At 40.0% G+C, this 23084-nt stretch overlaps 1 protein-coding gene across 2 annotated transcripts in view; it reads right to left on the reverse strand.

The window, feature by feature from the left end:
* Positions 1-23084, reverse strand: part of Prkg1 (protein kinase cGMP-dependent 1) — a 1132342-nt gene that overhangs the window by 427050 nt on the left and 682208 nt on the right. The window lies entirely within an intron of this gene.

Genomic DNA, 23084 nt, shown 5'->3' on the forward strand with positions numbered 1-23084 from the left:
TTACTACTCACTTAAAAGCAATTTTTCAGAGTTGTGTATGTTGTCTGGAAAGGCCTTCCTATGTTGTAGAAACTGAGGAAACCTAAGAGTTATGCTTGTCTCTATTCAAATAGATTGGGCCAAACTCAAAATAAGAAGTATAGACAAAAACGGTATTTCAAATAAGAGACATAAAGTCTTGGTTCACTTCTTCTCCCAACCTCTTTTTCCAAACATCATTCTTGGATGGAGAAGGCTTTCAAAGATCAAAGAAGTAAGCTGTTCTCTGGGCAACTCAACTCTCAGACATTGAACAAAACAGAACAAGAAAATACAATTTCAAAATCAATGACCAGGCAATGAACAGATCAGGCAAGCCACAATAAGGTAGAAATGTCCCTGATGGCTCTCTTTATTAACATTCAGAATGCAAAGCCATGCTGCAAACATGGACAGTGGCAAACCCTGAAGGCAACACAAGGCGACCTCTGCCAAGCAGCACTGAAGGCCAGTGTTAAGGAGTGGCTGGTGGAGGGGGGCTTCTATTCAGGCATCTCTATGTATGCAGGGGAGAAGGCCAGTTAAGATTATATAGCACATTGAATGATACCCTGTAGTTGAGGTGGATAAGACACTTTTGAGGTACCAGAAACATATTGTGCCATAATACGAAATGATCTTTGCTTAGCTATACCTGGTTACATGCTAAATCAGTCACACTTCTTTATCAAAGAGTCTTCTAGATTGGAGTGTAAAGCCTGGCTCTAACTGGTGCCGCATTGACCTGTAAGGGGTCAGATTTGGGTATTACATACTGCTGCCTAAAACAATGACCAAAGACAGCCGAGTCTATTTCAAAACTAAGGTTACCACATAGTTTCAATTAAAATACCAAAGAATGTAAGAATTTTTTTTTTGATTTAAAAAATTTTTTTTCAAACTGACCCAATACATGCACAAGCGCCCTGGTCAGCTGCTAAGTCCTGCTACACTGTTGGTTGGTCTGCTGTCAAGCTAATAGAGTTGTAAATTAAGTGAAGCGACTGTCTTAACCCTAGGAAGCTGAATTTAAAAGATAATATTTTTCTTTTTTTTGATTGGATATTTTATTTATTTACATTTCAGATGTCATCCCCTTTCCCCATTTCCCCTCCCTAGAAAACCACTATCCCATCCCCCCTCCTCCCTTTTGCTTTTATACCATTTTAATTACATGCAAGTACTAAGGTCTGTTCTAGGTTGAGGAACTAGCAATACAATAGATGCAAATAGTCAAGGAACAAGCAAGACAATAATTCTTGTAATAAGTCTCCCCCAACAGTGCCATTGTCTAGGCCTAGTGAGCAGTGTGCATACTGGGAATCTTGTCGTTTAAGCAGTTCTTTTATGGAATTGTCAAGCAAATACTGGACTATCTGGTCAAAACTTGATCATCTGACAATCCTAACTTCTGCTCACAGCCCTACTTTCCCCATTTGTCATGATCACTCTGAATTACTCCAAACATATTTTTTATTACTTTTTATTACCTTTCATTAATATGTAATATAATAAAATTTCACTAATACGTAATATAATAAAAATATACTTTTTATTACTCCATATACCTCTACCAAGGGAGAACTACTAATCTCTTCCTATTCGTATGGGAAGGCATGAACTTGGCAGAGATTACCAGCCTACCTCAAACAGATGAGTCTCTAGCCTTCTTAAATAAAATACAACAGCAGTCCTCTCCAAACTGCTGGTGTTTGCATGTTTCATTGTAGGCAATACCCTCCCAAAAGCAAAGGATAGAGGGAGAGAGCTTGCTTATTTTGATCCCCCTAGGATAAGGGGGAGATCCCCATAAATACATAAGTCTAATTTAATATTGATAATACTGTGCCAGAATGTGCCCCACAGTCCCTTATGTTAAAACTTGGTCCTCAATCCACAGCACTATTAGGAGTATATGGAGGGTTTCTAAAATGGGTATGGGTGGGCCCACTTCCGGTCACTCGGCATGTACCCTTGAAGGGAAATATAGGACCTCGATCTCTTCTGTTTTCAGCATCCAAGGCACGTGGTGAGCCGCGTTGCTCTGCCTCGTGCTCCTTGTTATAAAGCTTGCCACAGGCACAAAGGAGTACAGTCAATGGACCATGGGCTGTAAACCCAAAGTGATGGCCAAAAACAAATTTCGTTTTGTGGTACTCATGCTAGACAAGCAATGTAACCACCAAGTTACATTTCCAATCCTAAAATACACCCTGTCCTTTTAAAAATTGATAACCTCAGGTGTTTGTTACAGCCATGGAATTTTTTTAGCTGTCTAAAAAGTAAACTGTCAGCCTGCCATACAATTTTGATGAAATGAAAAATTAAACACAAAGCAGGCTAGCCAGATTGCTCAATGGGTAAAAGTGCCTGCTGTGCAGCCAGATAACCCGAGTTCAATCCCCCCCAGAAGCCATATCGTGAAAGGAGAGCCTCGATTCCCAAGAGCTGTCTTCTGACCTCCACACCCTCATATGCCGCAGCACAGGCATGCGCTAACCCCAATGTAAAAAATAAATAAATGAAAATTTAAAATTATTGAAAATTAAGCACAGTCTGCTTTTTAAATTTTTTCTCTACTTTAACAACTAATTGATCTTCTACCAAATGGAAAATTAAAGCAAACTGAGCAAGACACACTTAGATTCAGAGTGGCATCCTCTGGGTTCTGCAACCTTAAGAGCACACCTAATTAATATCAATAGAAAGAACAGTCTCCTTTTGGGGATAGCAGCCCCAGCAGCAATGATGAACAGTTCCTCCAGGCAACCTGACAACCAGCCAGGTACTGCATCCTAAACACACTAAAACATACCTAGGAACTCAGAAAAACAAAACACTATTCAGAAAAAGTGCTACCAAAACATGGGTTTTCTGTGCCTCTGTTAGCTCTTCGATGCTCACAGGATGGCAAATGCTGGGGTGTTCCAGGTCATACCTATTAAGATAGAACCATATGCAACCTGCCAGAACAGGTCTCAAGGACACCAATGCAGTGAAACTAAGGGTTCGTTGTGGAAAGACATCATGCAAAGGAGGAAAGGCACACGCAAACAGAATTAAAATAGAACCGTCATCGGAAGCAACTGTCCTTCAGGGGGTTAATGGGAAGATAAACGCTGGTACATCCAGACAATGGGATTGTATTCTGTGATCAAAAGAAATGAGGTATTAAACCATGAAATGATATGGAGAAAGTTTAAATGAGTGTCCCGGGGTGAAAGAAGACAATCAGGAACCCTTTCTGCCGCATCATTTCACTGTATGCTATTCTGCAGAGGGCAAATCCATGGAGACAGAAAACTTTCAGAGGTCGAGGAGGCAAGGCCAGGACACATAGGATTTCTAGGGTATGGAAAAATAGCATTTATGTACTGTAATGGGAAATATTTGTATATATGTCCAAAAATAACCATAAAGTGCTATGGATGAACCCCAACATAAAATGTGTTCTGTGAATGATAACGTTTCACTATAGGTCTGTCATTTGCAAAATGTACAGCCCTCTGGTATAGGCGTTTGATGCTTGAGAAGGATATGAGTCTGTGGGGCTACAGGATAAATCTGAATTGACTAATCAAGTTTGCTATGACTCTGGAGCATCTGGAAAAACAAACTATCTCCAGAATAAAGAGAGCAGACCTGGTGTATTGGTGTGCATGTATGTGCAGCCTCAGTTCTTGGCCCAGGAGGAACCCTGTGGTTAGAGCTTGGACTCCACAGTGGGTACCAATACAGCCAGGCACATACAGCAAGACCTCATCTAAAAATCCAAATAACCATAAAAGTCGAACAAAACAGGACAGTCTGTGAGGATAGAACCATGGTGCTGGGCGGATGTACAGGATGGTTACCCTGCCTGGCAACAATTTAAGGATGCTCCCCAGAATGAGGGTGGAGAACATTTCTAGCACTTTTTAGATGTGCTTCTTCCTAAGCCAGCCTGAATACCCAGTGCTTCCTCTTTAGAGTGGGTATATTAGCACACACCTTGTCCACTTCTGGAGGAAAGACTATGTGTGCCACACCCAGCAGTGACTGTCACACAGTGACTCAGGACACCTAAGTCCTGAGTACTAATTTATTACCAGGGCAATTAGACTGCTTTTTAGTGATGTAGAGCTAAGTTGTGCAAATTACGAATCAATTAATTTAAACGTAGACGATGATACTGTATTCTCCCCTCGGGGAGTAGTGAATGGACTAACGACGAAATTCATCATCTTGTCCTTTAGTATCTATTTTTCAGAAATTTATCACTTATTATTAAATTTCTCATGGAAACCTCGATGAAATACCAATTGTTCTTGGTACCATATGAACTCTGGATGGCTAAGATACCGTTCTCTATCACAGTACATGTCTACATGGAGATCTCTGGATTCTGAACAGTATTTGGTCAAAGTTTATTTGTTAGGTAATCAATCCATGCAGGGTTCATTAGAGTGTTAAAAGCATCCTCAGGTCCCCATTAATACTCCACTCACTATCTTTTTGAGTCTAGATCGACACCAAGCCTGTATTTGTAACTGAGGGAGTTGGTGATCCAATGTCAACACCGCAAAGGCATGCATTCTAAATCCAGTGTTCTCATGGAACACATGAGTATGTAAGGATGAAGACAGAGCAAAGGCACTGTACTTCTTCCTGACAAATATTATGCAACACTACATTATGCTGTGTGTTTTCTTTAATTATCTTAGAAAACATGTTTTATCGGTTTTTAGTACCACCCCAGGGTCTGTGAGTAGGTGAGTGGTTTCTCTGGGATCACCTCAATTCTTCTCATCTTTCAGTAAACTAGATTTGATTTCTTTTCATACTTGTAACCAACTGAGAAAGGATATTGTTTATGTTTGCTTGTTTCAATGTTGCTATCGCTAAGAAAGGTCATGTGACTTTCTCACAGTAATGTAATAAGGATATAACTAAGGTTGAAAGTAAAGCAACAAAATAACAGAGAAGGACAAATTGAGTGAAGTTACCTTCTGTGGAAGAGGCAAGGGGTAAGAATCCAAAGATCTTGGCCTTATTGGCAATGTAAGAGAAGACACACCTATCCATAAAGTTGTCTAGCCAATTTTGCACTAACCTGCTATGGGTCAGCATCTACAGCTGCGAACACCAGATGCTGTGCAGCCAATTCTTTCACAGCACATGGTGATAGCTTTGGAATCATTCACTGGATACATCTACATGTGTACCCTAAAGGGATCAATGCCTGGAACTGGGGTTACAGGAGATCCAACACCCTCTTTCTAGCCTGGATGGGTGCCCACACACAATGCATATACTCACGAACACACACACACACACACACACACACACACACACACACACACACACACACACGAGAGAGAGAGAGAGACAGACAGACAGACAGATAGACAGACAAAGACTGAGAGAGAGAGACAGAGAGAGAGACAGAGACAGAGAGATGAGAAGAACAGAGAAAGACAGAGAAGTCAATTTTTAAGAAAAATAAAAATAAGAAGCAATGCATATCACCAGGCACAATGCTATTAAAAGTGATTCACAGAAACAAAGACGCCAGAGTTCCAGGCATGACTTGGCTACCCACTGACTGTCTAGCCTTGCATAAGTACATTAAGTTATTAGAACACTCATTTTCTCAGCAGAAAGACAAAGGCTACACAACTGTGTGATTCTTAGGAAGATCACCTGAGCTAATAATCTAAGTGAGGACTTCGCACACATTAGCAGCTGAGCAAATACGGAGTCCCCGACACTTGACTGGCAAAGCCAGAGGTATGAACAAAGGTTGTACTCTCACCTTCTCTTTAGGAAGTTTACATACATTCTTAAGCTGTGTGTGCACAGGGGTATGAATGTGAACAGTGACTTAATTGCTGCCAAGGCATCTGAGTTGGAGGGACCTACTGAAAAATTGCATTAGCTCTGGGATATATAAGTGAACCACACTTTGAGGCTTCAATGTAACAAATATAAAGGCGGGTCAAAACTATAAATCACTAAAATTGAGATGATTCATGGCAAATGGCACAATACATGGCAAGTGTATAGAGAAACCATCCAACTTCTGGCTGTGGCTGTTTAATATAATATTCTTTTTTTTATTATTTTTTTTCTTTTTTTTCTTTTTTTTCTTTTTTTTTTTTATTAGATATTTTATTTACACTTCAGATGGCATCCCCTATCCCCATTCCCCCCCACCCCCCTTAGGAAACCCATATCCCATGCCCCCTTTTCCTTTTTTGCATTTATACATTTTTTTTAAAAAAGAATGTTAATCATAGGCTTTATAAGTTTGGAATTGTTCAATCAGAGGTGTAACCCACTGACCGACTTAAATATAACAACTATCTTTGACTGGTGGAGATACATGAATATCTGCCTCCCTGTCTCCCCCCTCTTTCTCTCTTTCATCACCTAGCTTCTCCTCTCCTTCTTCTTCTCCTCTTCTTACTCCTTTTCTTCCTCTCAGTACTCCTCCTACCTTATCTCCTCCTACACATCACCCTTCCTGTTAAAATGAAACTTTTCTCTCAAAATACAATTAGAGCATAATTATGCCAATTTGTACCAGTGAGGTACAGGATAGTCCTAATACCCAGTCCATCCTTTTGTTGACTAACCAGCTCCTCTGTCATCTACTCTAACTAGAACATTTAGTTCTGAACCTGGCTTTATGATGAATGTCAGCTGACAACCATCCACTCAAATCTTTTCTCTTAAGGTCAATAGCTATATGTTTTCAATCCCATCAGAAATCCAGAATGACTGAGTTAACTATAATTGTGGGAAGCACAAATCGTAGTTTCTAAAACTTAGCCAATTTATAGAGACCTCTGACCACCTGGACACTCACTCTACTTCAAAACGTTGGAGCATCTGTTCTTCTGCCTTCTGGTCCAGGATCTTCTGACAGACCTTAGTGCTGCAGAATTATTAAGGGCTGATTACTCTAATATTCTATGTATCAGAGTACAGGCAAAGGTTTGAATGTGTGTGTGTGTGTGTGTGTGTGTGTGTGTGTGTGTGTGTGTGTGAGTTTATATATGCATATGTTTACTTATAGTGTTTGTCAGAAATTTCAAAGAGTATCATAGCATAAAATAAAGTTGCATACCAATTTTAGGAAAATGGTAAATCCTATTTGAAAAGTAATTTAAGATTTTTTCTGATATATATATATATTTTTACTTTGCTCTTTCTCTTCATACCTTATCCCATTCCCCTTGCTTTCTTTTGGCTGATTCCCTTCCTTCTTCCAGATAGCTCCTCCCTCTGCTTTACTGTAATGTGTGTTCCATCTACTTCTTCTCCCCTTTCTTAATATTTCAACCAATAAAAAGTAAGTGACAGAGTAGTATTTCTCTCGAGCTTGTATTTATAATTTTCTTAAGGTGGTTAGAAATACCTGAACAAAAGCATCCTAAGGGAGGACAGGTTTTTTGTTTGTTTGTTTGTTTGTTTGTTTGTTTGTTGGCTCACAGTTTGAAGATGCAATCCATCAAATCAAAGGTGGCCTAATAGAAGGACCATGACCTAACAAGTCACAGTGCATCCTCACTCGGGAAGCAGAGAAGGATGCTACACAGAATACTTTTTTTTTTCCTTGATTCAATCTGTAGCTCCAGCCCTTGAGATGCACCTTCCACATTCACATGGGTTTTCCCCTGTTCTAAAGTGCCTAATAGACACAACCAGAAGTGTGTCTCCATGATGATTTTAAGTCCAAGCATGGGCAGTGGTGGCGCACGCCTTTAATCCCAGCACTTGGGAGGCAGAGGCAGGCAGATTTCTGAGTTCGAGGCCAGCCTGGTCTACAGAGTGAGTTCCAGGACAGCCAGGACTACACAGAGAAACCCTGTCTCGAAAAACCAAAAAAAAAAAAAAAAAAAAAAAAAAAGTCCAAGCAAATTGGTACTGAAGACTAACAATCACAGACTAGCCCAAATATCTGATGAAAAACACTGGTGACCAATTAAACTATGTGCTTTGTATGGCCCAGTCTTTCGACAGCATCACTTTTAGTAAGTGATTCATACCAGCCCTACCAATGACCTCTCATCCTCTTGCTCTCCAAAGCAAAGAAACAGAGGCTAGAGAGCAAGGGAGCTCAGTAAGCACCTTTCTGACATTTACATTCTTTGATATCATTCTACACAACAAGGGGAACAAACTTTAGCCACCAAATCTCCATTTGTCTACTTAACTTCCAAATGTCTTCTCTTTGACCATGACTATTTTCTTAAAGAAAGACCTTTTAGTCTGGAGATATAAAATCATAGACTTTGTGCTAAAAATAAATTATAAAACTCAGGAAAAAAAGTGATGATTCATACTTACACCACAAAAAAAATACCTGGTTATTTTACACATCTTATTTAAATGTATTTATTAACATTTACTATCACTGTGTCATTCATTGACTTGGTGTTACTTTTCACCTATGATGAATATAATTGCTTTTTTTTTTAACTCAGTAAATAATATTTTTTAGTTGCTTGCTTTATTTAAATAACATCTTTTTATTTTGTTATTTCTCAAACTCCACTGCTAGACAAAGAGGAAAAACTACAATTTCTCTTTTAAATATATTCTTGCAAATTAACTTTGTACAGACTAAAATTCCTCACATTGGAATCACTATATCTAAACTCGTATTTCAGAGTGTTTAATTTATATGTTGCTAAAAGGCCTTTTAGAAAACCTGGGTGAATTAGAACAGCCAACAGCAGGTTTGTAAGAATGTTCATTTTACCAACACATGATGTTAAAAATTTTCTCAGTAGTCTAAGCACTTTATTATTGGGACTAACTTGAAATACCAAGTCTCAAAACAGTACTTAGGCTTCTTGATACTGTAGGTATCTTCTTACTGACGAAAACAAAACCACAATCACATTGTAACTCACTTTGCAGCATCTAGTCATTTTGTCTATCTGAGAAAGGAAAGACATCCTTGAAAAAGGGCAGGGGAAGTGTTTGTCTAGCATGCATAGAATGCAGGATTTGTTCTACAACATCCACATAAAACCAGTCTGGTGTATGTGTATTGGGGGTGTGGAGACACATTGCCTGTAAAGATCAGAAGTTCAAAGCTGCCCTTGGCTACATAAAGTTCAAAGCCAACCTTGGATGCATGAAACCCTGAAAAAGGAAAGAGAAAGAAGAAAGAAAAAAAGAAAGGAAGGAAGGAAGGAAGGAAGAAAGAAAGGAAGGAAGGAAGGAAAAAGGAAGAAAAAGAGGGGAAGTTGTGAGAGAAAGAGTGAGTGAGGAGAATGACAGAGGAAGAAAAGGAGGAAGGAACAGAGACAGAGTCCCACAGAAAGAAAGAAAATAAAGGAAAAGGGAAAAAAGGGAAGGGTTGTTCAGGATTCTGGTGTAGCTGTTCCAGTGATGTACATACAGCACACCAAGAACTATTAAGGCATCTCAGCAAGAACAAGCATTCAGTATTTAATGTCTGAAGTTCACTAAAGTGCTAGGGTGAATGCAGTTTGTTCCTCTCCTTTGCTGGGTTATACAACCAACCTTTAGTCTGATACAAAACTCAAGAGTTAATGGATGATATTTTCTAAACAGCACTAGGGCTGTTCAGAGACATTTTAGACACCAGGATTACAAGGAACAATTAAAAAAGAAAAGAGCCTCAAAGGAAATCAGCAAACAATTGGATGGAAATTGAGAAGAAACAAGTTGAGGGGAAATGTAAGATGCTAAATTGCTGAGTCAAACTGGGAGCTCCTGCTCCAGCACCTTGGATGCACATTTGTCTCCCAGGACTGCAGAGCTGAAAAGGAATTCTGAAAACGTTTCCAAATGCAAGAGAGTGTTATGAGGAGAAGGGAGAAGAAGGAAGCAAGAGAAGTCGTCATAGCTACTATCTAATAAAGAAGCACCTTCAAGGGAGCTACTCAGTCTTGTCCTCAAGCTTGACCATTGACAAAATGTTCAGAACCTAGAACTGAATTTCCAACCCATAGAACTAGGTCAACTAAATTTTCAATGCCGTACTGCTGGTGGGTCTGACTAGTGCTACATCCCTTTAGGTCAATCCTTGGCCATGGTGATAAATCATAGTTGCACTCCTTTCCTGCTACACTTCTCATTGCCTGTCTACCTACACCATGGTCTGTAGCAGTTTCTCTAGGATTGAAATACTCCCCCCCCCCCAGGAGGGAGGGGAGGCTCATGAGACTAGGAGTGGGGTGGGGTGGGGTGGGGAGCAAACAAATATCACACTGGAGAAAGCTGAAACTTGTATGAGTCGGGAAAGCCCCCTCCAAAAAGTTAGATAAGCAGAAAACAATTGCTAGGGAAAGAGAGACTGACCAACTGCGTTGAGAGAGGAGATTTTTCTGGACCTATCAAGATGCTTACAAGTTGTACCAACAGCTCCAGTGTTACAGCTCACCTGTGGTGCTGCCAACTGTACCAGGGATGTGCTTTTCAGTGATGCAGCTGCTTTTAAGTCATCTCAGCTCACAGCAAGTTACCTCTCACCCATAATCCTCTTTGTAACCCCAATATAAATTCATTGTTTCACTGAGTTGGATTTTGGTCCAGTTTTTCTTTCTGGTTCTCTTTATAGGGTCAGTAAACATCTGTGTTGTGTCTCCCCCCAGAAAACATGATCAGTTTGGGAAAAAATAAATAAGGGTTCCTTAAACCAAACAGAACAACAAACACAAAACCTAAAAGGCACAGCATGAGATACTTTAACACATCAGTCAGATTTCTTTGAGGCCAAACAAAATCTCTGGAACACTCCAAAACTTGAAAGTTAATTAACATATCTATAAGCACACATTCTGAAGCGGGTAACATATTTCAGAGCCATTTTGAAGAAGATGAAAGAATCGTACAAACTCAATTTATTTATTTGGGTATTATTAGCATGACAAGATTTAGAGTTTCTCTCTTATTTCCCCGCAAGAAAAGTAATCACACATGAAGCCAGCTTGCCATATTTCATTTGCTATAGTAAATCCATCCAAATGATCTAAAGGAAACATTGACATCAGAAGCATTCGTTTCCAAATACATTTAACATGGTGTAATGTCTGTCTTTAATTAGAAGGCCTGCACCACAGCAATATGACATGCATATGGCAGCTAAAAGAACAGTGAATGCAATGTTCCTTTGAAAGTGACAAGAATAAAGGGCAAGTTTACCGCAGTATGGATTAGACATATCAATAGGCATATCTATAAATGATTCAAAGAACAAGGTAGACTTTCACATCAACACTTTGGATTGAGTGAAACATTTAATTAAAAGGTTAATTTCTAGGGTGAAGGCCCCGACTGATACTTGCAAAAATCTCAGCTTGGAATAAGTATCATTTCAAGACCTCCCTCAAATAATGCCAATTTCCAGTGCCCTGTCAGGGTCTTAATTCAACATGTTTCCTGGAGAAGCCAGAAGCAAATCTTGCACAGTCTTAGCATGTGCTTATTCACCTATTGTCCGTATCACAAGGAAAAGGAGACACATTGCACCGGTGAATAATTCTCCTGGAGCAAACAGCTGTGTGTTAAAGATCTAGACAGACTTGGACGCTTCAAACCTGCTAGGACCTCATCCCAGGCTTTTATCTTTGTGTTTCAAACGTTCTCTTATAGCATCAAAAATGCTTACTATTAAATTTCAGCCTGGCCAGCATACAAACAGTCAATAAAGACCGACATCACCCTTTGGTTTCTGATAGTCGCACTTTTTTTTTTTTAACTTATAGAGTAGTTTCACCTCTTAAAAGCATTTCTGTCAACCACTTTACTGCCTGAGTCCACTAAATTCACCAACATTATGTTTAGCTTGAAAGATAAACAACCACACCTTCCCCATCTCCAACTCTGTTTTTAACTTCAAAATCTTCCGTATGATTTTCTTGGGATACCTGATAAGTGCTTGTTCAATATTTAGAAGGGAGAAAAAATTCAAACAGGATTTTCTTGAAACTTAAAAACTTTCCACTTGTTTATTGTGTGTGGAGGAGGGGTGGGGTTGTGTACATGCCATAGCATACATGTGGGGGTCAAAGGACAATTTGAAGAATCTGTTCCTCTCCTTCCATCCCCCATGGAGGTCCTGGGGATTGAACTCTGGTCATTGGACATGGCAGCAAGTACCATTACTCACTGGACAATCTCACCAACCATCTTGAAAAGTTTTAGCACTCAATCCTAGTACTTTTTTTTTTTTTTTTTTAGAAAAATGAACAACAGCTCAACTCAGGTGAAGGTTTAAATTGACACAAAATCAGCATTTTATTCTGCATCTAATATTTTCAATGTGAACAAAACATTCATTTCATCATCACAGGTATCATTTATGTGCTTGGTTTTTTAATAATATTTTAAAGTTAAGAACTCAGAAATGAAAAACTCAAAGACAGTTATGTATCAAAGAGCCAAAGAAGGTTACTGAGACGCTGGTCAGCTCCAGAGACACATAAAGAAAATAAATAAATGTAACTATCACAACTCTAACCTTATGAAAAACCACACAAAGAAGACATCCAGGCAAAATTGACAGCCAGAAAACTCTCTATCTAGCTGTCTATAAATCAGCATTCTGCAGCAGCACCAGGCATATATGTAGGAAATCTGATTTGCCCTCCCTGAAGCATCGCAAATCTACATTCCATGGATGACAAGTGCCTTTTGTTTCATACTCTATAAAATTATGCAAATCTTGAATTCAATTTTGGAAATGATTTGCTAGGACAATAGTTTAGGGCATATGTTTTTTTAAAAAGGTCTTTAAAATAGTAGAAAAACATGGACTTACTCCCAATACTTAACAGAAAAATTAACCTAATTTTTTTTCCTTATAAAATAAAGGCATTTATTATTAACTATTTGCATATCTTCCTCTTTCATCTTTTGCACCCTCTCAATTCAATGGCTAATTTTTTGAGCATTTATAATTTTTTTAACTGTAGCAAAATCATCAAGACCAGTAAAACTACAGCTCTCAATTTGTTTATTAACACATGCCATATCTAATAAATAGAATGAAAACAAGATAAAGAATTTCTGATTTGCTCAACAACTTCATATTTTCCTACATTTGAACTTTGCTTAAGCTTTAGAAATCATCTGTCCCTGTTGCCTGATTTATGGGTAAGGCAATATATGTTAGAACCATAAAAGGCATGAGGTCAGATAACCGCCAGCAGCCTAGTGTCCTGAACACAGGTCTTCAGACTTAGGTGAACCTTTGCTAAGCATACCATGCATGGACAGGCAAATAGCTGCAGAAAAGAAGAAAGCTATGGATGTTTATTTTAAATTCTCTATTATTTAATTACCTTTTCTTTAAACTTTAATAACTCAAACTTCAGCTCCTATAATCTAGTTTTGGAACTATTTGAAACTATTTTTCCAACATTAAAACCATTATAAACAATAATGTTATATAGCTAGATTGAGATTAGCTGACGTGGAGACAATTGGGAGTGGATCTCTTCTCTTGGGATCAGGGCGAGACCCATTGATTTTTTTGTTTGTTTGTCTTTTTTTTTTTTTTTTTTTTTTTTTTTTGGAGATACAATTTCTCTGTATAGACCTGGCTGTCCAGGAACTACTCTGTAGACCAGGCTGGACTTGAACTCAGAAATCTGCCTGCCTCTGCCTCCCAAGTGCTGGGATTAAAGGAATGTGCCACCACTGCCCGGTGAGACCCATTGATAAACAGCTATTTCCTCCTGGCCAAAGAGTAGGATCTGGATTCTACCTCTGGCCCTGAATGGAGCCGTGAGTTTTTGAGCTACAGCCATGATTAGAACATTACATACTATTCTCCTTTTCCCTAAGACTTAATCTATTGGTGTGTCAGTCATCTGCCAGGAGACCCCATTGTCCGGAAAGCTGATTCACCCAAAGGCATGCTGGAGATGGGCACGACAATGGAGCTACTGCAGATCTTCACTGCTAAGTCTCACCCCGATTCTCAGTCTTAACTCAAGAACGGAACTTCCTTTTCTCCTGCAGATCTCTTCTTTGGATGCTATTCACATCCTAAGTGCTCCTCAGCACACTTGACATTCTTGCTCTTCCCCTAGTATGCCCCACCCACCCTGACCCACCCCCACCCACCCTGCCCCACCCCACCCCACCCCACCCCACCCCACTGCATCCCATCCCCTCCCCTTCTACCATGCAGCAGCTTGCCAACCTCCACTGCTAAAAGATACCAACGTTCTTGGATCCCAACTCAAAAGGCTTTGATTTTTTTTTTCCCTTCCTCTTCTTCATGTCCCTCCTTGGGACAGCTACTAAGATCTCTTGCTCTTGTATTATTCTTTCAAAGTCTAATAAAATGTCCTTCTTTATCTCTTAGTCTTTTTTTAAAATTCTTTTATTAAATAGACTAAAATCTCACAAGAAGGAACCTTAACTCCCTAGAGACAACACTGCATGGCTACAAAAGTTCAGCCTGCATGTATATTTTCTTAAGTCTATGAAATACTTTAATTTTTTTTCCTGAAAATTCCATTCAACTAGCTCCCAGCGGAAAGGAGAGAAATTTTAGGAAACTTATACACATGGGCTAGGCGCCACTCCTACCCCAAGCTAGGCATGCGTATGGTTAGGGAGAGAGGGACAAAGGGGACGGGGACGGGGAAATAAATGTACTTTGAATATTTCTGATAGAATTTTCAGCATGCTGCAATTGAGAACCACTTATAACTTCCTACAGAATGGTTTACTCACAGTTTAAAAAACGTACTTTCAGAAGAATTTAAAACTACAGCGCAGTTGATGCGGAGTTTATGAGAATTGAAGAGTAAGCACCTGTAGTACACTGCATACTATAATGGGTACTTGGAAATGGCTTTTCCTAAGGAGGATTGGTCACTCACACGGATCTATGAAGTGACTGGAAGCAAGGTAACGCCTAGAAGCTCAGCCTTCATTTTGTGTCTGTCTCCTTTACTTGTGTCGGACTGCTGATTGAGTCTGTATAAAAATAATCCCAAAGGAGAGTCTCGATGTCTACCTTACTTACTTCATTCCTCCTAAAGGCTGAAGGCACAGAGATAACTCATTGTCCGAAAACCTGTAGTCTCCCCTAAACTCCCAGAATGAACAAAGACTATCCCCCTGGGAAGAGTAATTGTCTTGAGGCAGAAATAACCATCTGAGAGCCAGCTTGCTCCCTCCAGTAAGAAGGATTCCTTCTCACAGCAGATCAGGAGATGAGAAGGTGATCAAAGCCAGCAGACCTTGACAAGAACTGTGTAATTATCAGCACCTCTAACTTCTCACCCCAGTCCCTCTGCAATTTACCCTAACACTTGTGTCAACACCCTGAAGACAGACTTGGGGTCATGGAAGTCTTTTTCCCCCCCAACCCCACCCTTCTTCCCAAGGTGGCCACACTTGTTAAATCTCCTCCCCTCTCGTTCACTATCACCCATGATTTTAATTGGCATGTGGGCCCAAGAGTCGAAGCTTAGACTACTGGGGCTGCCAACGCTGGGGCTTTTGAACCCGAACCCATGATTAAGCAGAGGTGCTAGTCCACAATGAGCTTAGAAAATCAAAACCGGTAACCAAAGGGACAGATTGTGTGGAGCTATGAACTGTTTTGAGTCTCTCCCAGATTTATATGAAACCCTATCCTGCCTTATGACAGTATTTGGAGGTGAGGCCTTTTAGAAGAAGCCACCACGATGGGAGGGGCACCTTCACACCAGAAAAAATAAACTTAGAGAGCCTGTTTTCTATCTCTTTCTCCACTATGTGAGACGATACAAGAAAGCGGCCATCTGCTAATCAGGAAATGTTCTTGATGGAAAGACAAGCGACATTTTGTTTGCTCTTGATCTTGGACCTCCCGGGCCCCCTGAGTCGTAGTAATTCCTGGCATTTAGCCTACCGATTCTGCCCTATTTATTATGACAGGTAAAGCAGATATGATAAGAAACAAACTGAGTACAAAGATTGGGTCAGAGAAACCTGTCTGTGAGTCAACTGGGTTAATTCTGGAACCCAGCCGCTGAGAAAGAACTTCCCTTGGAATGTCCCATACCACCTCTTTGTTTGATTTAGTCCAAATCAGTCACCTACAAATGTCAAAAAAAGGTCTATCCCTCAGAGACATCCTTTCTACTTTTTTGTAATTAAAAGCCCCTGGACCTGACAAACAGAGCCCTTGGGCCACCTGCTTGAAGTAGCTCCTGCCTAGTCGAACACTTATACTTTTCAATGTTAATACAGATACACTTTCCTTACTACTCCCCTGTGCCTCCCTCTCTTCTCTGAGACATAAAGAGTCCCTCTCCTCAGTAACAAACTATGGAAGACAGCATCATGTTCAGTATGAAAAGGACAAGACAGCCATGAATAACATCAACCGGCAGCCATTGAATTGGAAAAAGGGTTTCATTCATGTGTGCCTTGACTTGGCCAATAAAATACATAGACAGGAAGGAAGAAAACTGAATTGTATAGGGAATGCAGCTATTTTCTTTGTCATGTTGCTGTTCCCATGTATCCTGTGATAAGAGGGGATGGGGATTTCTTTGATCTTATTTACAAAGACACAATGCTGTTAATGGGGATTCCACCTTTGTGATCTAAGGACCTCCCAAAGACCCAATCTTCTAACACAGTCACTTTGGCAGTTAGGGTTTTAACCTATAAAGATGGACCAAACATTTAGACTGCTGTTGTTGGTATCCAGAGCCACCTTGGCAAACTGGCTCCAAACTCAGGAATGTCACACATAGGTGACATCTGTTGCCATGACAACCCTGCATACCTTCTCGGAGCCACTCCTCACACTCACCTGAGAACTGACTATGTCACAGCCTATCTAAAAGATGAACCTTTCCCCATCTTTGACCCTTTTTTCCCCTTGCCTTTTCTCTGGTGTGGTCTATCTGGACACAAGCGCCATCCCAGCACAACAGCTGTAAGTATGAACTCACCCATTACTTAATTCTGAGGAGTCAGACAGGCTTTGAAATAAAATTTAAGGCTTGCCACTTTACTGCTACAGAGAGCACAGGATGGTCATTTTCACAGCCCCAAACTGGAAGCCACACTATATCTTTTTGATAATATGCCTCGACCAGGGCCAGGTTGACGACTTTCTTTCTGTAAACTGAAAATATTCAGAACCACAGTTGTGTAGTAAAAAGAAGCTTCAATAACAGCTATGGTGATGCAGGTCTAAGTTCTTAACACCTGAGAGGTAGAAGCGGGAAGATCAGGAGTTCAAGGTCAGCCTCTGCTACACTGGAGTCAGCCTGGATATGCAGGATCCTATCTTCCTCCACAAAAAAAACAGAAAGATAGAAAGGAGCTAGAGGTCAGGCTTTGTCTTGTTTAGTTCTGAGAGCAAGACGTGTCACCCTGAGGAAAAAAGCTAGTCACTGGGAAGTTGCCAGCAGGTAGCCAGTCATCGAGATGACTGGAAACGTGATATATTATTTACAACTGAACAGTGTTTTCTAATGTTATGTCATTTTAACATATAGTACCTGGGACACAGAGGTGGTGTCATAGCAATAATATCAGTATCCAGGAGATTGATCAAGGAGGATTATTTGATAGAGGTTAACATGAACTGCATGCTGTGTTCGAGGGAAATCTGGCTATGTAGCAAAACAAGCAAAACCTAGCACAAACCTCATAATGATGTGGTAAGATAATCTATAGCCATTCTGCTTATTTTACAGCCCAAACATTCAAAAAGTTCATTTTATTAATAATTGTATTACCATACAGACTTCCTTCTTAAAGACAAATCCAACTTGCCAAACCCCTGTAACAATTAGCTTTATTATAATAAATTTACCTAAAGGCCCTTGAGACAGCTCAGCAGGTTAAAACACTAGCTACCCCGACCTGTCATTGACCTGGTGTGCCCTTCTCAGCCTTGAACAGGTCTTTTCCAGCCTTGAGCACTTGTCACAAAGGACCTTAATGACATAGGTGGATTCATCCACCTCAGCTGTACGAGCAGCTTCCTACAGGAACTCAGAAGAATAGACTGCCACACTGACCTTGCTTTACAACATAATCTAGCTGAAACAAAGGGTGGATTCTGTGGGCTTCCCTTATATAAAGGCAGTGCTGAATATTAAACTTGGAGCCTTGATCAGAACCTTGTCTTGACTTCATGCTTCTCTCTCGTGATGCCCCCTATGGGCATTTTCTATTTATTTTCTATTATATATTCTATTATTTTCTATTATATATTCTATTTTCTATATATATTCTATTAGTTTTCTATTAATCCCACCCCTCTACCCCATCATCCCTTTTTCATTTCCATCCCATCTTTCAGGTAAAACCAGTTCATCCATGGATGCTGGGCAGCTACAACCTGGGTTGGACCCCACAGATCTATATAGAGGCAAAACAGAACCAACTCCCCATATTGCCCTCTGACCTTCAAACACATACTGTGGTACTCCACCTCACCCCACTCCTACCCCCCCCCCAACCACACATACAATAAATAAATGTCATTTTCTACAATAAGAATTTTACCCAAAGTAAACAGCTAGTAAATGACAGCACTGGGATTAGCATATGCCTTCAGTTTCTGTCCTATCTTTCCCATGGCACTGACTTTTCACAGAAGGGAGTGACCAGGCACAGGGGGAAATTCTATATAAAACAAACCGATGCTTCATTTTGATCATCAGCTTAGATTAGGAGATGGTCAGTGCAGTGGTGAGACACAGCTTGCTTTCTGAAGAGTGTGTTTCCAGGTAGAATGATGGGAGAAGACCAGACCTGAAAGAGGGTGACGAAAGCCCATGAGGTGGGCTCCTGAACTAAATTACAAGGGAGAACAGAGAAAGCTAGTTGAGCAATTACCTATGTAGCTCTCCTTTTCTTGATCTGCCCATCGTGAGCAAGCAGCCTAGTGTTCCAGTTCGCACGCCTTCCCCACCATGGTGGATAGGAACTTCTCAAACTGTCACCAAAATAAGTCCTTCCTCCCTTAAGTTGCTTTCTGTTGGGAATTTTTACCACAGCAATGAGAGTGGATACTTCATATACAAGTAAAAAAAGCCCCAGGAACAAGGCAGTGGTGGCACACACCTTGAATCTTAGCACTCAGGAGGCAGAGGTAGGTAGTTTGAGGCCAGCCTAGTGCACAGAGTAAGTCCCAGGACAGTTGGGGCTACACAGAGAAACCAGGTCTAAAAAAAAAAAAAAAAAGCCCAACAAACAGCTAATATTCATAGCTGCATGATACATGACAGAATTTTACATTTTATGTTACATATTATATGTAGAGCAAAGTTCCCTGAATATGCTCTTAAGTCAACTACAATGCCTTTGAAAGAAATCAGCTAATGACTGGATTCTTCACAATGAACCTTGGTTTTGCAGGCATACTCCCTGTCCAGGAGAATTGTATTCTTAGACCCAAACATCTGTATCTAGGCAGGAACTCTTCTATAACACAGAGCAAAAAGTCACAGATCTCTATGGTAAACCCAGGTATTAGAGGCAACTCATGCACTTGTAAGATAGTCCTAGAAGCTAGGATATTTGCATAACAAATGTCCTCTTAGTCACTCAATTCGAAAATACACTTAACCATTACTTTATTCATTTAAGTATCCCTGGAGGTCAATAGTTTGTTCTGATATCTCCTCTAAAGAATCACCAACAGGAAAAATTCTCTTGAGTGTTTACTGTGTAAAAATTCTTTGTAAAAAATGCAACTGGGTGTCAACAAGATGGCTCAGCGAGTAAGGGTGACTGCACCCTAAGATGGCTACTTGACTTTCACATGCAGGTCCCACGCAGCAGGAGATCACTGGCTCCCACAAGCTGCTCTCTGACTTCCACACTTACTCGATGGCACATGCAACTCCAACACAGTCACAAAAAAAAAATAGATGTGATTTCATTCTTTTCAAAATAAAGACACAATCGAAAGAGAATGTAGTAATACTTGAGAATTACACAAATATTACACCAGGATTGTGAATGAGGAGCCTGAAGTTATAGCAGCTTTACCTCAAGTTCTTAAACAGTAGAACCATTAGAAAAGTTTTTTCTTATCCTGTGAGAAATCACCATGGTTCCTCAGTCTTAAGTGTGTGCCTTGGAGCAAATAAATTCTGAGAAAAGGAAATTAATTTTCTTTGAAAAATGTAATAGGCATTCTATTTTTGAAAGCTTAATACAACCAGTCGAGTTAAAACAAAACCAAACAAAACAAGAAGAAATTGTTACCTCCCTTTGAAAGCACCACAGGGCCATTTCTTCAGCTTCCTGTTCCCAGTGCACATTTTTCTGGCCACTACCTGTGCCACTTTCCACGGAACTTTGTTTCCACCAAAGTATGTTTCCTACATTGTTCATCTACGTGGGCTGGACAGCCGGAGGCCACGTGGCAACCGACTGACACAGATACACACAGCCGTGTGCTTTCTCTCATTGACCATCATTTCCACCGTGGCCAAAAAGAACATGACTTCCACCAACTTTTTAAAGGTTGATTTCAAACCCAAGTCCAAGTGGTGGGATTACTTTAAGTTTTTTGTTAAAAATGTAATTAAAGATAAAAGGATTAAGCGATACCAGCACATGCACATTGTCTCTACTATGGAAGCAACAGGTAAATACTGTTACAAAGAGGTAATTGTCCAAGTCATGGGCCATACCATCTTTGTAACACCCAGGAATATATTTATTAAACAAAGAACATTACAGAGAGGTAACACTACTACAGACCAAATGCTTTTATTCTCACTAACTGCTCTGTATGTGAATAGAGTGGCATTCCCATTACCTACCTACGACAGATTTCTATGCAGCTTCAGCCAGTTAATCTCTTATTCCTACTGACAGTCAATGGAAGGCTAAACAAAGCAGCATCAGATCATGTAAAAAGTCAGCATGTCAGTAGACCAAAGCAACAATGATCACCAAAACTGGAAGGCAAACTGAACTGAGAAACACAGCATATAAGGCACACGCACACACACACACACACACACACATACACATACACACAGAGACATACACACACACACACACACACACAGAGACATACACACACAGACACATAGACATAAACACACAGAGAAACATGCACATATACACACGCACAGACACACACAGAGACACACACAGAGAGAAATACACAGAGACACTCAGAGACACACAGACACAAACACACACACACAGAGACACATGCATAGAAGATACAGACAGACAGACACACACACACACATGCACACACACACACATGCACACACACACACATGCACACACACACACACATGCACACACACACAGACAGATACAGACAGACAGACAGACAGACACACACACACACACACACACACACACACACACACACACACACACACACCAGGAAAGCAGAAGACAGCAGAACAGTCCTTTTTACTGGCTTTGCAGAGCCCTGGGTGGCAAATGATGTGAGGTAATGTAATGACCCAGCATGGCAGGTAGGGGTCCAGGCCTCCAACCAGGCTTCAGAAAGTAGCTAGACAGAGTAGCTTTGATTTCATTGGCTTTAAAAACTGAGCTTTGGAGCCAGGCAGTGGTGGTACATGCTTTTAATCCCAGCACTTGGGAGGCAGAGGCAGGGGGATTTCTGAGTTCAAGGCCAGCCTGATCTACAGAGTGAGTTCCAGGACAGCCAGGGCTACACAGAGAAACCCTGTCTTGAAAAACAAAACCAAACAAACAAAAACAAAACAAAAAAAAAAATCTGAGCTTTGGAATAATGAGTTTTATCTTGAAGAAATGTACTTATACTGTTAAAACTAAAGTCCAGGGTGTGGCAGTGAGTCAAAATAAAGTATAATGATATATATGTATGAAATTGTCACAATTAAACTCATTACTTTATATGCTACTTAAAGGAAATTAATGAAATAAACCTAAAACTCTAAAACTCCTGTTTTGGAAATGCCTTTATGGGCCCAGAAAGACATTTATAATATATTAAGTGACAAAAGCTAATTAGAAAAGTGCTCAGGCCCGCTTTTATTGTACAGATATGCAGATAACTGCAGGAATGATTAACAATAGGTTGTTTTATTTCTAATGAGGGAATAATGGATGCTTTCTCATTTACTTCTCTGACTCTTTCTAACGTCCTAAAATGAACATGCATTTTTAATGTACTTTATTTTAAAAGTTTACAGGAGACTAGAGAGCTGTCTGTTGTGCCTTCCCCTCCCTTTTGCACGGTCTAGTAAGACAGAACTGCAGCAAGAGGCTCTTAGAACTCCTGTCCCCACCTCACTTTGGAATTAACATTATCACTGAAGCACCTTGTGTGAGTGTTACTTTCCCAGACACTTCTATGTGTTCAGCTATTGAGAAATGCAGAGGAGGTGCAGAACAAAGAGTAGTTTCTTTGAAACATGCACGTAATGGAACAAATAACAGGTCAGAATTGAGATCTTCCTCATTTCATTATTGGTCAAACTGAAAATAATGCAGTTACATAAATATATTTTTAAATATCCATATTTCTGCTTTCTAAGGTAGCAGTACATGACAGAAATACATTTTAAGCCCGTGATGTAATTCCAAAATTTGTGTGAGGTACTTTAAAAGAAATTTAAGTCTGCTCTCTTATTTAACACAATATATCCTAAAACATATCTTTTAAGTATGAATTAAAATATCAATATTTGACATAATTTTTAAAATTGAGTTTTTAAGGTCTCAAATGTAGCTTGTATTAATGTTACATCTCAGTCTACATTTAGTTTTGTTATTTATTTGGTTTGTTTATTGTTTTGTTTTTGAGATAAGGTCACACCATGCAGCCCAGGCTGACACTGAACTTACTATATCCCTGCCTTAGCCTTCCAGATGCTGGAGCTGTAGGCCAGAGTGTCCAATGCCAAGCCAGACGCATGTTAAATACTCCAAAGCTATCCATAGCTTGTAGTTAGGGTGCTAGCAGTACCCCTTTTTAAACAGTTAAAAATGGTATGTCTTCTCTTGGAATAAAAACACTCTAGGGGGCCAAGAGTGATGGCTCAGCCATTGAGAGGATGTATTGTCTTGCAGAAGACCTGAGTTCAATTCCCAGCACG

This window comes from Arvicanthis niloticus, chromosome 1 (assembly GCF_011762505.2).
Source record: "Arvicanthis niloticus isolate mArvNil1 chromosome 1, mArvNil1.pat.X, whole genome shotgun sequence".
Lineage (NCBI taxonomy): Eukaryota > Metazoa > Chordata > Mammalia > Rodentia > Muridae > Arvicanthis > Arvicanthis niloticus.